Genomic DNA, 19,116 nt, shown 5'->3' with positions numbered 1-19,116 from the left:
AAAATGGCGGAAAACCTGCAATGTTCGTGATTTTTTTTTCGGTTGCCAAATTGATTTTCATTTCCTAAATTTACAAAATTTTTAAAGGATATCTGTGAAAAAATTTTTTCAGAAATCGAACACAACTTTTTTTTTACATGTCTACAGCGAAAAAAAAATTTCACTCGAAATTGATGAAATTTTTCACGATTGTACTTACTTTCATACCTAACAGGAATATCAAAACAGAATCGAAAAATATCAAACGGTTTCGTTTTTACAGCCATTCAAATGTCCCGTTCGAATATCTGAAATAATAAAAAAACATGACACAGCTTGTGTTCTTAGGCCCATAATTTTTGAATTTGTATGTCGAAACATTCCAGATTGCAAAATGAATTTAAAAAAATCAGTGAAACTTCATTGAGAGTCGAACTCCCTAGGCAGCTCATAGAATTTGACAGAGTATTTGAATTTAACTGAATATAATATTGCAACTATCTTACAAAACCAATTTATGCAGTTTGAGTAGAAATTGGCGGTTAATACTTCCCAGATATTAATGGCATGGCATTATTGCGGAAATTTCTACGAATAATTCCACAATTTCACAAACGCAACATATTATTAGTATATAGTATATATATATATATATATATATAGTATAGTTATTAGTATATATTAGTATAAAATTTATTCATAATTCGTTCTCAAAAATATTGCCATTTTTCAGGATACACTTTCTCGCCCTTTTCGCCACACTATCCACCGCTGAACGAACCATTTCCGGGTTTCGGCGAATCTCTTTGCGGCTGATTCGACTCTTTGAATCAGTTCTTCTCTCGAAGTCACTGGATCTCGCTTATCATAAACAAGACTCTTCATATGACCCCAGAAATAAAAATCCATAGGTGTAAGATCTGGAGAACGAGGAGGCCATGCGACAGGTCCCAATCGGCCGATCCATCGGCGAGGGTATTGAGAGTCTAAAAATTCTCGTACACTCCTCACTGTGAGCAGGGCAACCTTCATGCTGGTACCATATTCCTTGAAAAATTGATTATAGCCATTTCCAGTCAATGTTTCAGGAAGAATGTACGGTCCTATAATGAATCCATTCTTCATTCCCGCCCAAACATTGACAGAAAATCTCTTCTGGCTATTTTTTGCTACTGTTGCATGTGGATTTTCCCTTTGCCATATGATATTATTTTTTTCGTTGAAGAAACCATCTCTGTGGAATGTTGCTTCATCCGTAAACAGTATGAGACGTAGGAAATTCCTATTCTCACGTGTCCTTCTTGAAATAAATTCACAGAATTCTTTCCTCTTCTCAAAATCACCTTCTTCTAAGGTTTGACATGAATGGAAATGGTACGGATGGTAGCGATTTCTTTTCAAAACTCTCCATACAGTGGATTTACTCTTATTCACACTTGGATGATTTGTTAGAGTTCTCGTTGATACCATCGGATTTTCACTCACTAAATCCAGGATACGTTCTTCCTTATTTCGGATTGTTTCCTTCTTCTTGCGGTGAAGAATACCTTCTACACGTAATTCACGCACTGTTTCTATGAAAGTTTTAAAATTAGGAACGTTTCGGCTTGGAAATCTGCGAGCGTAAATTTCCCTTGCTTTTCTCCCTGAGGAATTCGCTTCATAATAAGCCTGAACCATATCATTTTTTTCTAGAAGTGAATATTTCATTTTCGTTTGCATACAAATCGTTTCAATATACTCGAATTATTCAGTAAAATTCAAATACCCTGTCAAATTCTATCAGCTACTGTTGCTCGGCAACGAAAATTAATATTATACTCAGTACCTTAGAACAGACTCATATTTCACATTAATACTTAACTCAGAGTAGGGAGTTCGACTCTCAATGAAGTTTCACTGATTTTTTTGAATTCATTTTGCAATCTGGAATGTTTCGACATACAAATTCAAAAATTATGGGCCTAAGAACACAAGCTGTGTCATGTTTTTTTATTATTTCAGATATTCGAACGGGACATTTGAATGGCTGTAAAAACGAAACCGTTTGATATTTTTCGATTCTGTTTTGATATTCGTGTTAGGTATGAAAGTAAGTACAATCGTGAAAAATTTCATCAATTTCGAGTGAAATTTTTTTTTCGCTGTAGACATGTAAAAAAAAAGTTGTGTTCGATTTCTGAAAAAATTTTTTCACAGATATCCTTTAAAAATTGTGTTAATTTAGGAAATGAAAATCAATTTGGCAACCGAAAAAAAAAATCGCGAACATTGCAGGTTTTCCGCCATTTTGTAATTTTTTTTTCGGTGCTCTACACCATTTCTGAATGAAGCATCCAAAAATACTACGATATGACAAGAAACCATTACTTCCAGTCTTATACATAACCGACCACACTCAATATAATAACGCTCGAAAATGACATTAAACACCGTGTATCTCCCTTATGCTTCGAAAACGGGAAATATTTCATAAGAAAAAAATGATTCTCCCGATGTTCTCTACACGTCATATGAGTTTGTCCAGTTTATGATGAAACACCCTGTATATATAGATGGCGCTGCATCATGTTTGAGAAGGGCAGCGCGGGAAAATTTGAAATTTCAGCTGAATTTTCTACTGCATGGTCCAACTCTTTTCTTGATTCGAATATAAGGGACAAATACCTTTGGCAGTCTGAATGGAATAGGTGCACTATTTTCAACAAAGAATAAGTTACTGATCCCTCGAATAGAGTTCCTGGTTTTGATCTTTCCAGGAAAATATGGTGTATTCTGAATCGTATAAGAACAGGTCACGAACGTTGCAATAGTGTCCTTTTCAAGTGGAATTCAGTTGAAAGCCCTAGTTGTGAATGCGGGGAACCAGAAGAAACCATAAATCATCTGGTTAATCATAGTCCGATTTATGAATTTCAGGATGGTCTTAGAGCTATTCATGCAGTTACCGAATTTTTTTTTGAATTGGGTTGTCAATTTTAGGTCAATCTGACATATTGAATCTAATTTTATTATTTTACCTTTTTCTGCTTTTGTTTTCTCCCTATTTCAGATAAATGTTTCTGATATCTTGGAGAAGACTTTCTGGATTTACCTTTCAGTTGGAGAAAGAATCAATTTTTGCAGTGCGAGATGCCCTTCAATATGGAATAATTCAGCTTATTTCGTGAACAATTGCAATCCACTACACTCACGGGGAGAAAGGGTTTTTTTACTGAGGTTTTTCTCTAAGCTCTTGTATCATACACCAATTTGTATGGTACCTCGTTACGCTAACCTCTGCTAAAGCTCTATCTCATACACATGCTATAATTATTGTTTGCTGTTCAAGTAATATATCATAATGTATCCTTTTCAAATGTGATTTGGAATTTTATATTGAACGTAATACTTTGAACCATAACAATATATATATATATAAATATATCGAAGAGGTTAAGGGTGTTTCGACTTTTGGGCAGTTAGTTAAAGTCAATTTGTATTAACAGCTCTATATTTCGTCCGAACTTTGTGGACTTCTTCAGGAGCATACTGTAAAAAAAGAACTTTATCTTATGTTCTAATGTGCATACATGACAGTGGACTTACAATACTAAGACATAAATAGGGGCACAGCTTCAAGAAAAAGGCACAATTGCTGAAGGCTGTCAGTCCACATTATCATAATAACAAATTTTATGGGGTATTGTACGATGTTAATATTATTTTTCCTAATTATCTCGAAAATATAGCGGCGCATAACAAAATGAAGTAAGTGACGTGACGAACACAGAACAGGAACATAGAACAACATATGACATGGATTGTTTTTCTTGACAGGGATGATTTTGTTTCTTAATTATTATTTTATTTTAAAACCACCTTTTTATGTGGGAATATTCACTCTGTAAGATCCTGCGGGTTTCGTCCATATTGATCACATCTTAGGAGAAAACTATATATACTGCTGAGATTGCTTGTATCTGATTTCGTATTCATTGTGTTATTTTGTTGTATATGGCACATCTCGAGGAATAAGCGTTTGTTATAGTTGTCTTCTTGTTCTAATACCATTACGTTATCGAAATCTGCGTTGTGACCTGTGTTTCTAATGTGTTGGCCTAGTGCACATCGGTCTGGGCGAATGGTGGAATCGCTTTTGTGCAGGGAAATTCTTTTTGCTAGGGCTTGTGAAGTCTGTCCTATGTACACCTGGGGGCAATGTTTGCACTTTATCTGGTAGACTACGTTTCGTTTAAACGAGTTTTTTAATTTTTCCTTTGTGTTACTGAAAAATGATTTGGTGGCCACTAGGGTGTATCTTGCAACTTTTATGTTCATGTATTTTTTGAATAGTTTGGTTAGCTCGAATGTCAACTCTTTGATGTATGGTCAATATGGACGAAACCCGCAGGATCTTACAGAGTGAATATTCCCACATAAAAAGGTGGTTTTAAAATAAAATAATAATTAAGAAACAAAATCATCCCTGTCAAGAAAAACAATCCATGTCATATGTTGTTCTATGTTCCTGTTCTGTGTTCGTCACGTCACTTACTTCATTTTGTTATGCGCCGCTATATTTTCGAGATAATTAGGAAAAATAATATTAACATCGTACAATACCCCATAAAATTTGTTATTATGATAATGTGGACTGACAGCCTTCAGCAATTGTGCCTTTTTCTTGAAGCTGTGCCCCTGTTTATGTCTTAGTATTGTAAGTCCACTGTCATGTATGCACATTAGAACATAAGATAAAGTTCTTTTTTTACAGTATGCTCCTGAAGAAGTCCACAAAGTTCGGACGAAATATAGAGCTGTTAATACAAATTGACTTTAACTAACTGCCCAAAAGTCGAAACACCCTTAACCTCTTCGATATCTCCTGACGACTAGTATCTCGCCTCGATTATATAAATATATATATATATATATATATATATATGTATTTTCTTGTCCTTATATATATATATATATATATATATATATATATATATATATATATATATATATATATATATATATATATATATATATATATATATATATATATACAAATACAATACAAATTATTAATTTATTATATATATAATAAAATAATAAATTAATAATTTGTAGATTACAGATAAAGCAGTAAGTTAATGTGCACGTGATGAAGAATTATGACTGATTTTAAATGTATTTTTAGACGTAAATGTCCCAGCCATACCTATTTCGTAATCTTGAAAAAGGCTTATATACGCCGAAACATATGTCGATTACAAGTTATAAAATCTGAATACCTGAAGTTTTATTGTGTTCTAAACCCAAGAAAATTGCACCTGAAATATATAAAATATAGCACAAGAAATTTTACCTATTGTATTTATTTATATATATATATATTGTTATGGTTCAAAGTATTACGTTCAATATAAAACTCCAAATCACATTTGAAAAGGATACATTATGATATATTACTTATATATTCAAGTTGAAGTACATATTTTTATACTGATATTCAAAATTCATATCCAATATCTATTGAGGCCAATAACTGAAAATGAAAAATTTAGATTATAAAATTTGTGAATAGTGTCTATGAATAGATAAGTTGAAAATTAGGAAATCAAGAGTGTAGGAAAGTGAGGGGATGGAAACCATGGAAACAAAAAAAAAAAAGGAGGAGATATGAAGATCGAGAGTAGAAAGAAGCATTGCAGAAATTGTAAAAGGTACAAATCGTTTGAATAATTGGAAATTGAAGCCAAAAAACTCAGTTGAAGTAGAAACAGAAGGTATTACCACATCAAGACGATAATATTTATATATTTGGAAGTATACTTCTGGCTGTTGAATTACTTTCATAAAAGTAACATTCATTGTGATCCTGAGCAACCAATTCAACGGTGGAAGGACCTAGAAATGATAGCTGAAAGCAACATATCCAGACAACAAGAAGCCAAAGAGCATTTTGGTGTGAAATAAACTTTGGAGACAAACATAACTTACATTTGAATTCGTGGATATTGGACCATAGATTAGTCAGTAACATAGATGTAAGTGTAGTTTTCCTTTTCATATAGAATTAGATTTAATTAATTATAGGAATTTAACGAGGAATTTAATTAGAATATTTCGAGATTTTGAATTGAGATTATTTTCAATGGCATTAAATGTTATATTAATATATATAAATTTTTCATTTTTCTTGAATCCTCAATAGTGATAGAGTCTACCGGGAATTTCAAAATTCAATTTTATCATTCAATTGATTCTAAAATTCATTTTCATTTCTATCGAAAAATCAAATAAAAGGAATCATAACAATTTTTGGCGCCCAACGTGGGGCAGAAAATTTTCATTTCTTATAATATTAAGAGTTATTGAAAGGCATTTTATCAAATTTCTTGTTTCATTATATTTTTTTTTATATATATTATATATCACGTTGAGCGCCACAGCGGTCCGTAGGGACCGCTGATAGTCTTACTTGTAGGACCACGGCGGTCCGTAGGGACCGCTGTTTTGGAATTTACGACTACTCTTCAGTAGTATTTTTTTCGAATTTTTATTCGAAAAAAATTGAACAGGTGTTGTTATGGTTATAATAAGGAGATTGGACTCGACAAATTTCACCTGTACCGCATTTGCTGTGCGTTTCTATTTTTCTGGGGACCAGAGCGGTCCCGTGGGCCCGCTCATCAATATTCTTGATATCAGGCGATATTGCACTTTTAGCGAGAATCTGAGCAAAGGGATTATCTATATGATATAAGAGCAAATCAAAATATCGACACAGAAAATTTGGTCCCACAAGAAAATATATCGATATTTGGATGGCGCTCAACGTGATATTCTGAGTAAGACACGAATGGCAAACCGCAAAATGGAATTGAGAAATAAAAGAAATGAAGAAAATGAAATTCTTGATGAGGAAGAAATAAGCAGAGATCAAGGTACAGGAGAGAGCCAAATGGATAAAATTGTGAAGTAATTAGAAAATATGAACACAAGATTTGAAGAACAGAATGAAACATTTGATGATATAATATCAGACTTAAGGAATACAATGAAAAATGAGAAAGATGAAATCATTACAATAATAAAAGAAACAAAAATGGATATTGCAATAGATAAAATAAATAAATATAAACAAAATATCACAGTGGAGGTAGAGGAACAACTCAAAATGTACCAACAACAACAAGAAAAAAAAATTCGATACATACAAGTAAAACAAGAATAGAAGCATAACATTTTAATGGAAGAGATTTATAAAAATAGAATAGATCCATTGCCAAGTGTTTTGATGAACAATGAAAATATACAAAAATTTGACGGAAACATGAAATATTTGCATCCAAAAATTTTCATAAATGATATAAAAAGTAAATTGAAAGCAGTACATGATTGGGAAGTACAAAAGAATATTATTAAAACATATTTGACATCCAGTGCATCATTATGGTTTGCAAGCCGAGAAGAAGAAATACAAAATTTGCAGCAATTTGAAATTAGATTCTTAGATTACTTCTGGGGATTTGTGCAACAAAATAATGTTAGACAGGAACTAATTTGGGGAAATTTTAATTACCAAAGGAGTAACAATTTGAATGATTATTCTTCAAAATTGTTTAATATGGCCAAGCATTTAGATCCAATAATGCAACAAGAAGAAATAATAAAATGTATAAGCCGACATTTTGGACCAGAAATTGAGAGATACGTTTTATTTAATCAAATTAATACACTGGATAAATTTTCTTTATATTTGAATGCGATAGAAAATGACATAAAACAAAGAAATAGACCATATGGGAATTATAATAATAATAATGGAAATGGAAGGGATAGAAATTACAGAAACCATATGAATATTGACAATGGCAGAGAAAGAGATAATAGAAATAATCGAAATTTTGATAATAGGAACTATAATAATAATAGAAACTATAATAATAATAGACAGTATAATGATAAATTCAGAAGAGGGGATTTTGAAAGAAATGGTGGAGAACGAACAGAAGGAAACAGAAACAGGAATTATGACGAAGAAAATGCAGGAAGATCAGACACAAGAAGATTTCAGAATATGAGTTGTCTAAGATTGGAAGAACAGGAGTCTCAAGAAACCAATCAAAATTTTCAATAGCGCACAAACCAAATGAATCTATAAATACCATCCATTATGAACATCCATCAGAATTTGTTGATCTAGAAGAAAATATTAATACACAAGAAGATTTCAAATTGATTATATTACGAGGAAAATCCAAGGACCAAAATGTTTCCATTTTAATAGACACTGGTTCGGAAGTATCATTAATTAATGAAAATTTGGTGAAGAATTTGAAATTAGAAAATGAAGTAATCAAAATTCCAAAAATAAATTTAATGAGTGCTAATGGAAAAAAAATAATGGAGGTGAACAATTTAATCATTAATTAATGAAAATTTGGTGAAGAATTTGAAATTAGAAAATGAAGTAATCAAAATTCCAAAAATAAATTTAATGAGTGCTAATGGAAAAAAAATAATGGAGGTGAACAATTTAATTATAGCAGATTTATATTTGAAGGAAGATATTGTGGTACAATTTCTTGTGGTGAAGGGGATTGAATACGATATGGTAATAGGATGTCATGAATTAGAAAAACACAAGATAATCATTGATTATAAAAATAGAATAATTCAACTGAATTCATCAGTAATTCATTTTGAACATGAAAATGGATTGATAACAGGAGAAGAAAATAAACAATTGAATATTATATCAGAAGAGGCAATGAAGGAACCATCATGTCCTGAGAGAATTAAAAATGAAATAAAAGAATTATTACAAAAGTATAAGGGTATCATGATGAGTGGGAATGGAAAAGCAAAAAGTTTTTTTTTTTTTTTTTTAACGTTTATTGCACAATATACAATCTACTCTTATAGGTATTAAGTAATTGTGATAAAAGAGACTACATGAGAGTGGAATGTCCAGTGACATTTCTACTCGTTTTGCACTATTTTAGTTTAGTGTTGTGGAAGATCTTCGGGCCATGTCTTCTTCAGTCTTCTGATGTGGGGTCCTTTCAGGTAGAGGTTTTGTATCAGGTCATTGGAGTGGCCTTGTAGTCGATCTCGATATCTGGCAGATGCAGATTCTATAACGTCGTTGATGTAAGGGATCTGTAAGTCTTCATGCAGTCGTTGGTTGGTGACGTACCATGGTGCATCCGCTATTAAGCGGAGAGTTTTGGACTGGAACCTTTGGATGATCTTTCTTCTAGATGGCTTCGCGCATCCCCACAGTTGTATGCCGTAGGACCAGATTGGTTTAAGAGTCGCCTTGTACACTGTCAGTTTGTTCTGCATGGTCATCTTCGACTTTCTTTGCAAGAGCCAATACATCTGTCGGAGCTTCATGTCTAGTTGTTTCCTCTTTGCTTGCACATGTTTCTCCCATGTGAGCCGTTGATCCAGATGCATACCTAGGTATTTGACCTCAGTCTTTGTCGGTAAGGTGACTCCATTCAGAGTTACTTTTGGGCAGTCGTTGTGTCTTAGGGTGAAGACTACGTTAACTGATTTGCTCTGGTTTAAAGTTATTCTCCATGTTTTGTACCAGATGCTGAGTTGGTCCAGGTGTTCTTGAATATTTGTGGAGGACACAATGGGGTCGTTGTCGGACGAAAGTATTGCAACGTCATCAGCAAATGCAGCAATAGTTGTGTCGGGAGTTTCCGGTAAATCAGCAGTATAGATTAGGTATAAGAACGGTCCTAGTACACTTCCTTGGGGTACACCAGATTTAATTGGGAAATACCCAGATAGTTCGTTATTCGACTTAACAGAGTAGTATCTGTCAGAGATGTACGATTTCAGAATGAGGTAGTAATTATGGTTTAGGTTCTTCTTGAGCTTGTATAATAAGCCTGCATGCCAGACTCTATCAAACGCCTGGGAGACGTCCAGGAACACGCCGTTGCAATATTGCTTTCTCTCTAGAGAATTGGAGATGACGTTGATTATCCTGTGAGCCTGGTGTGACGTTGACATCCTTTGTCGGAACCCAAATTGGTAGTCAGGAAGAAGATCTGTTGTCTCATGGTCTTCATGTATCCTTTTTAGGAGTATTCTCTCAAATAGTTTTCCAGGGATTGGGAGAAGACTTATGGGTCTGTATGATGCTGGTGAATGCTCAGGTTTGCCACTTTTGTGAATCATCAATAGATGGGCATATTTCCATGTGATCGGGAAGTAACCCAACTTCAGCATGCGGTTGTATAAGGTAGTTAAGAAGACTATTGCTTTTTTCGGTAGGTTTTTCAGGATATATGCAGTTATCAGGTCATGACCAGGAGCCTTCTTATTTTTAAGTTTGCGTATTTCGTATTTGACTTCCTTAGGATTTATAGGTTTTATGGGAAGTGATAACTGGCAGGGTGCATCTAAGAATTCTTCGACATCAATTTCGCATCCAGGTACTGGCTTTGGCTCTTCAAATACGGTTGATAGGTGCTCTGCAAAGGCATCTGCTTTTTCCTGGTTGGATCGTGCCCAGCCGTTCTCGGTACGTATTGGTGTAATGGATGGTGTTGGTCTGCTGAATTTTTTTGTGGCTCTCCACAAGCTGTGATCTGTGGTAGTCAATTCTTCAGTATAGCGTTCGAAAGAGGAGTTTTGTACATCTCTTAGGGCTTTGGTCGGGTTGCGTGACATACTTCTGTAATGATGGAGATCAGTAATATTGCGTGACCGCTGCCATACACCCCTTGCTCACCTTTTTTCAGATATTAATTGCGGTATGTGTAGAGGAGTGCTGCTATCATTGGAGGTTTCTCTTCCGGTGCAGGGGGTAGCTTGTTTTAACGTCTCTGTGAAGTGTTGGACGGCTAGATCAATCTCAGCTGGTTCTTTCATAGAGAGGTTATTATCCAGTTTTTCTATGACATATTCTTTGAATTGCTCTCATCTAGTGAACTTTGTAGACAATTTGGGTGGGGAATTTGTTATTATAAGCTGACTGTTTAAGGTCAGAACAACAGGTGAATGGTCAGAATCCAAGTCATAACTGGACTCCAGAAGGCAGTTTTGTGGAGCAATGCCTTTAACTACAAAGAAGTCTAGTAGGTCTGGTAATTTTCTTGGGTCCGTTGGCCAGTACGTGGTTTCCCCCGTCGAAAGGTGATAGTAGCATTTGTCGTTTAGGGCCCGAAGTAAGTTACGACCTTTAGTTGTGGTTAGTCTGGATCCCCAGTGAGTGTTTTTGGCATTCCAATCGCCACCTACAATAAATCTCTGCCCAAGAGTGGCGAAGAACTCCTTGTATGTGTCTGTCGATATGGTGTGTCGTGGTGGGCAGTACACTGATGTTATGTTGATGTGGCCAGTTTTTGTTTTTGCTGATACGGTCGTTGCTTGAATGTGGGCTGTTTGAAATTTTTCTTGTTCATAATGACATATATTAATAGAATTTTTGATAATGACTGCAGATCCTCCATGAGCTGTTCCATCTGGGTGAATAGTGTGGTAGACTGAATAGTTTGGGATCGCAAATACTGTTCGGCTGGTGAAGTGAGTTTCAGAGATCAATAGAACGTCCACCTTGATGAGATCTAAGAAGGTTATTATTTCTCGTTTGTGGTTTGCCAATCCGTTGGCATTCCAAGTCGCAATTCTGAGAATCTCGTTAATCCTGTTCGACCTTATGGAAGTTTATTCATAACGGTGGTGAGCAGATTCAGGATCGTGCTGTTCTGGTTTAGTAATTGCGAGAACATATTTTTGAATTCTTCGAGGAAACTAGATAGTTGATGACTTAGCTGGGATAGGGGTTGTTCTAGATTAACATTTCTTGTAGCTTGAGAGTAGGTTCGTGGAGGTTGGTTGTTTGGTTGAGGAGATGTTGATGTTGCTATGTTGGTGGAGGGTACATTTGGTCTGCTATTTGGTGCATGGTTGTTACTTCTGGAATTTCTTTGTATGAGATCTTTGTATACTTGGCATCCTTTATAGTTGGCTGGATGATCGCCATTGCACAAAGCACATTTTGCAGGAGTGTTTTTGGTTTTTTGGCAAATTTTAGAATCATGTTGGCCGCCACACTTCACGCAATTGTGGGGTTTGTAGCAATATGTTTTGGAGTGACCATATTCTTGGCACCTCATACACTGTACTATGCCTCGTTTTTTCCTAGGTGGTTCTATAGTGACCTTAGTGCTGTAAATGTATCGAAGATCATATATGGTTTTATTATTTGGTTGAGGTTCAAGGTCTACGAAGAACATAGAGAGTGGTTCCTTGGTCACTCTATGTTGAATATTTAAGATATTCCTAACTTTATGACCATGTGTTAGAAGTTCACTTCGAATTTCTTGAGTAGGCACACAGTGGTGTAAATTTCTTATGACAATTCTATATGCTCGTTCCTGTCGCATCTGGTACGTGTGGTGGATTATTTTTTCACTGATAAGGTACTTGGAGAGTTTTCTGTAGGCGTCCACAGTGTATGTACTAATTTTTACTTTATCATTGGAAAGTACCCTAGTATGGAAAGAGTTCTTATCAATGACTTCAGCAAAGGTGTTCATCATTGCTTTATAATCAGCAACGTCATAGATGTATATCGGCGGTGGTGTTGGTGGTTTATCTTCTTTTTCTTTCCTGGCTTGGTTTTCATTTATAGTTTGTAGAGGTGCAAATCTGTTTTCAGTTGGTGTTATAGATGGACTATGAGGTTGGGTTGGTGATCAGTCATGCGTGTTGTTGGGTTCCATTTCTTGATCTTGGTTTGTGGTGACTATCTTTGATGTCTTGCTACTATGTTCTCCTCCGTCGGGACCACTATTGAGTTCATTCATAGTTTGTTTCAAGATTTGAGCTGCTTTATTAATTGTTTCAGATGGTGGGAAACCTAAAAATCCCTGTTGGTTCTGATGAATGATCACACCAGGTTCATTATTTTCAGAGGACATAAATGTTCCCAGTGTGTGGAACGCTTTAGTTCATAAGTTTATATCTTATCTACCAAGATAAGGAACAGGAGTTCTTTGTTTACACTTCGCGATTTATTTATTCTAACTATTTTATTTCCGCGTAAACGCGGAGATATTGGTGGAAAACGAATTTTTTCTTGATGGGGATTGAGATTTCGTGTTAGTACGCGAAAATCTTCAATTTTCACAATTTTAATCACTTAAGTTCGTACACAATTCGCACAAAGATATCAAGAGAGCAGATTTAATCTGTACAGATGTGAGTCTGACTCCGGAATGAAAAGCAAAAAGTTATGTTCATAAATTGGAAGTAAAAGGAATTGAAAATTTCAAATCAAAGAATTATCCAATACCATATCGATACAGAAAAGAAGTAGCCGAGGAAATTAATGAGATGCTGGAGAATGGAATTATAGAAAAAAGTAGAACAAGATACATCAATCCAATAGTAGTAGTGAAGAAGAGTAATGGAGAATTACGTTTATGTTTAGATGCAAGAAATATTAACAAGTATACAGTACCACAATACGAAGCACCAATGAATATTGAAGCAATTTTTGGAAGAATTACAAAACCCAAAAATTTTCTCTAAAATAGATTTGAAGCATAGTTTTTGGTTAATTCCATTAGCAGAAAATTATAGAGATTACACAGGATTTTCCATTGATGGAGTTATTTATAGTAGTGCCATTTGGTTTACAGAGTGCATGTTCAGCATTAGTTCGAGCACTACATCAGATTTTTGACAAATATGAAGATTTTATCTTACATTATGTGGACGATATATTGGTTTTCTCAGATAATGAAGTGGAACATTTGAAACATATTGAAATTGTATTGAAGGAATTAGAAGAGGCAGGATTAAAAATTAATTTGGAAAAATGTAAATTTTATCAAGAGCAAATCACATATTTAGGATATAAAGTAGATCAAGAGGGACTTGAAATGGACGATGACAAGATAAAAGCAATTCAAGAATATAATAATAATAATAATAACTGTACTTTATTGGCCATCGACCGAAGTCCTTCAGCCTAGTGAATTACAAAAATACAAAAAAAAAAAAATTCATTCTATTTCAGTTTCTTCACTGCAGCTCAGATAGTCTGTCCATCACACTTCGAGTTGGAAATTTTCTGTGTGGGTTAGTTACCGGGGGGTCCTTGTGGAACATGATTTCAACATCCTCTATTTCTTTCAATCTTTGTGCAAATCTTCTATTCAGTTTCTCTAGTCTCTCCTTGATTGGCTGTATGTTGGCTTTTTCATATAATAGTTCATTTGATGGGTTGTGGAGTTTATTAAGTGGGTGTCTCAGTCGAGTTATAATTCTTAGTGCTGATCTTTCTCCTACTTCTATATTTCTCATTACCGAGTCCGCAACATTTGTATATAGTGGATGGATTGAAAACGTTAAGGGGATTTTTGGGAATGATTAATTATTTCAAAAGATTGGTTCCAGATTTAAGTCAGAAGGAAATAAAATTGATAGAACTTTTAAAGAAAGGTGTAAAATGGAAATGGAATGATGAAAGAAACATGGCATTTGAAGAATTAAACAAACATTAACTCAACAATTGAAAGTATTTCATCCAAATTATGACTATCCTTTTATATTGAAAACGGATGCATCAAAAGAAAAATTTGCAGGTGTGTTATTTCAAAAATATCAAGATAAGGAGGTCCCAATATGTTTTATTCCAAGAATCACAAAACCATATGAGAAAAATTATAGTGTATCCGAATTAGAATTAGCAAGTATCATATTTTGTATAAAAAAATTGAGATTTTATTTACTCTGTGATAAATTCTAGGGGAGAGTTTCTTTGAACTGGACAGCCCATGAACCGGACGCTACAGTTTTCTAGTACACTCGATAGCAATTTAGCATCCCTTACGTAAATCCCATTTTCGCAACATCGATCGAGATCTCTTGTAAAATGGCTGACCCTGTGGCTCGCGCCTTGTTGCGAAAATGGGATTTACGTAAAGGATGCCAAATCACCATCGAGTGTTTTAAAAAACTGTAGCGTCCGGTTCATGGGCCGTCCAATTCAAAGGAACTCTCCCCTATATAGAAACAGATCATTCAGCACTCACAAACATATTGAAGAATAGATTTGGAAATAGCAGAATACATAGATGGGCCCTATTACTACAAGAGTATGATTTTGAAATTCGACATATACCAGGAAAATCAAATGTGATTCCAGATATATTATCAAGAGAAGAAAAAGGTTAATCAAAAATATATAGGGATTAATGTAATGAAAGATGCAGATGGAATTTTTTCTTCAGATATGATTATTGAGTCACAGCAACAATTGGAAGATAAAGAAAAACAAAAATCCCAATTGAAAAATGAAATATATTTAAAGAAAGAACAAAATAAAGAATTGTATGTTATTACAGAAGACTTATGCAGAAGAATTTTAAAATATCTACATGAGGAATATGGACATATTGGATCAAGGAAGTTATGGTTGTTATTCAGAGAAAACTACATCACAAAGCATGACCAAAGATTAGCGAAGGAAATAACATCTACATGTAGAATATGTCAATTAAGCAAGAACAAAAATAGAACAAATACTAATCAAACAAAAACAAAAACAGCAAATAATCCATTAGATTTAGTAGCAATTGATTTTCTGAGTGATCTGATACCAAACAAAAGTGAAAATAGACATATTTTAGTGATTTTGGATATTTTTTCGAAGTACGTTAAATTGTATCCATGTAAAAGAACAAATTGTGAAGAAATAAAAAGAAAATTCAGACAATATATGGACGAGTTGGGAGCAGTTAAGGCTTGTATACTTGATAATGCCACATATTTCAGAAATGAAAGATTTGAAAGGTTTTGCAGTGAAAATGATATACAATTAAGATTTACAAGTATTCGACATCCAGCTGCTAATCCAGCAGAGAGATATATACGAGAAGTAATAAAATTTTTGAGAATTATAAATCCTGATGACCACACAGAATGGGAAAATAATTTACATAAAGTAGGGAAATTCATGAATTGTGTGCCGAATACGAATACTGAAGAATGTCCAATAGTATTGATGAAAAATGAATTACCTGAAAGGAAATGGGAATTTGAAAACAACAGACAATATCAAGAGATTGTGAATGAAGTCAATAGAAGAATGGAAATGAATGCAACTAAATTTTTGAAGAAAATGAAAAGAAGAAATAAAAAGAAAACAAAATTCAAAAAAGGAGATTTAGTAATAGTTAAAACATTGAGGGTATCTAACAGAAGAGAAGATAGATGTGCTAAATTCTTATTTCCATTTGATGGACCATATAGAGTTGAAACAAACTGTGAACAGTTATCTATTGAAAGATTTGAATACTGGTGCAATTAAAGGAATATATAATATAGAAAGCATTTTTGAATATAAAAGGATATGAATCAGGAAGGTTCATAAAATTAGTTTCTATTTGCATAATTTTAATTTATTCAAATATCAACAAATTTTAGGGGAATTGTTATGGTTCAAAGTATTACGTTCAATATAAAATTCCAAATAACATTTGAAAAGGATACATTATGATATATTACTTATATATTCAAGTTGAAGTACATATTTTTATACTGATATTCAAAATTCATATCCAATATCTATTGAGGCCAATAACTGAAAATGAAAAATTTAGATTATAAAATTTGTGAATAGTGTCTATGAATAGATAAGTTGAAAATTAGGAAATCAAGAGTGTAGGAAAGTGAGGGGATGGAAACCATGGAAACAAAAAAAAAAAAGAAGGAGATATGAAGATCGAGAGTAGAAAGAAGCATTGCAGAAATTGTAAAAGGTACAAATCGTTTGAATAATTGGATATTGAAGCCAAAAAACTCAGTTGAAGTAGAAACAGAAGGTATTACCACATCAAGACGATAATATTTATATATTTGGAAGTATACTACTGGTTGTTGAATTACTTTCATGAAAGTAACATTCATTGTGATCCTGAGCAACCAATTCAACGGTGGAAGGACCTAGAAATAATAGCTGAAAGCAACATATCCAGACAACAAGAAGCCAAAGAGCATTTTGGTGTGAAATAAACTTTAAAGACAAACATAACCTACATTTGAATTCGTGGATATTGGACCATAGATTAGTCAGTAACATAGATGTAAGTGTAGTTTTCCTTTTCATATAGAATTAGATTTAATTAATTATAGGAATTTAATTAGAATATTTCGAGATTTTGAATTGAGATTATTTTTAATGGCATTAAATGTTATATTAATATATATAAATTTTTCATTTTTCTTGAATCCTCAATAGTGATAGAGTCTACGGGGAATTTCAAAATTTAATTTTATCATTTAATTGATTCTAAAATTCATTTTCATTTCTAACGAAAAATCAAATAAAAGGAATCATAACAATATATATATATATATATATATATATATATATATATATATATATATATAAATATATATATATATATATATATATATATATATCTGGCCTGGCTGGCCCTCTTCGGAGCCGTCTGGAGGTAGAGCCTGTTGGGGTCAGCTGTGGGGCAAGCGGCGCAGCCCCCCGAGATGGCACCGTAAGCCATAGCATCAGGAACATCAGAAGAGTCAGGAGAAGTATCAGTTTGGACGGAATAAGAAACCGTCCCGCTGAACCTCAGACAACACATGGAAGAACACGTTGGACGGAGGAAGAGAATATCCTCATTATACGAGTTCATTTTATTGCTGAGGAACTACGCCAACAAAATACGGAACAAAGAACGTATCGACAAATCCTGACCACCACTTGGAATGAGATCAATCCGAGTAGGCTCTCATATCCGAATCTGCTGGCAAATAGGGTTAGATGGATATTGGAAAATGAAAAATTCTCAAGCGTCGAACTCGAATCCATCAGAAAAAGCGTGAGACCATACGCCCCAGTCCCAACTCATGGCGCTACCATCACTGAGGAAGCGAACCCCGAACAACAGGTTCAAGCGACACTTGAGTACAGGAAAACAGAGAAAGTTCTCAGAAGGTTCATACAGATGTATGCCAAGATCAATCCTCACGAGAGGCCAAGAATACCAAGACTCAAAGGATCACTGAAGATATTGGAAAGTGTTAGAAGGACAAATGAAATAATGAAAAAAATCATGCCAGACAATCTCAACATCGAGCAAGTCACTGACTATGTTTATGCCGGGGCTGCAACTGTGTGCGAAGAAAATAACGTGAGGCTAATTGTTACCAAAAGCCGAATACGAGAGAACAGGGCACCACCATGGAAGATCCGCCTGGAAAAAAAAATAGAGAGTATACGATCAAAAATAGGAGTGCTACATACTTACCTGAACTCCAACTCGCCATCCAGAAAAACAACTAAAAAGATCTCATGCATAGCATCAGAACACAATGTAAGAGGTAGAGATGGACCCTTCAAGCAAAAACTTATGGTAATATATGACACCCTGAAACAAAAAGCACAAGCATTAGGGAATAGGGTGAAACGATATAATGAAAGGGTAAAAAGGTACAAGAATAACCAGTTGTACTATAAAAACCAAAAACTGTTCTACCGACAACTAGAGGAAACAACTACAGCTGAAGAGGATTTCCCAAAACCCGATGAAATGCGCACAACATGGGAAGAAATCTGGAGCGACAAGGGAGAGCATGATGATAGGGCGTCTTGGATACGGGAAGCAGAGGAGGAATCAAAAAATTATGTCATGGATCAGGTTACCATCACTGAGGATGATGTTAGAGCAACATTAAAAAAAACATGCAACTGGTCTGCGCCGGGACCCGATGGGCTCCATAATTACTGGTGGAAGCACTTCAGCTCCACACACAAAAAGATAGCAAAGTTATTTCAGCAGGCCTTGGTGAATCCATCTCAATTACCGAACACCCTAACACTTGGCATAACTCACATGATTCCGAAGGGGCCGAAAAACAATAATCCCAAAGATTATAGGCCAATTACCTGCTTACCTGTCGTATATAAAATCCTGACAGGAGTGATAACCCAAATAATCTGGAAACATGTTGGAAAAAACAAAATTCTAGCACGTGAACAAAATGGATGCCTAAAAGATGCAAAGGGTAGCAAGGAGTTGCTTATTGTTGATTCGCTCATCACCAAACAAGCGAAAAAGAAACAACGTAATATATCGATGGCATGGATTGATT

The 19,116-nt window shown here is 34.4% G+C and overlaps 1 protein-coding gene across 1 annotated transcript in view; it reads left to right on the top strand.

Moving 5' to 3' along the window:
* Positions 1 to 19,116, top strand: part of LOC123316425 (dynein axonemal heavy chain 3) — a 2,043,583-nt gene that overhangs the window by 1,044,418 nt on the left and 980,049 nt on the right. The gene's annotated exons all lie outside the window — the stretch shown is intronic.

The sequence above is a fragment of the Coccinella septempunctata genome, chromosome 7 (genome assembly GCF_907165205.1).
Source record: "Coccinella septempunctata chromosome 7, icCocSept1.1, whole genome shotgun sequence".
NCBI lineage: Eukaryota > Metazoa > Arthropoda > Insecta > Coleoptera > Coccinellidae > Coccinella > Coccinella septempunctata.
The sequence above is the reverse complement of the archived record's forward strand: the minus strand, read 5'-3'. Positions and strand labels throughout refer to the sequence as shown.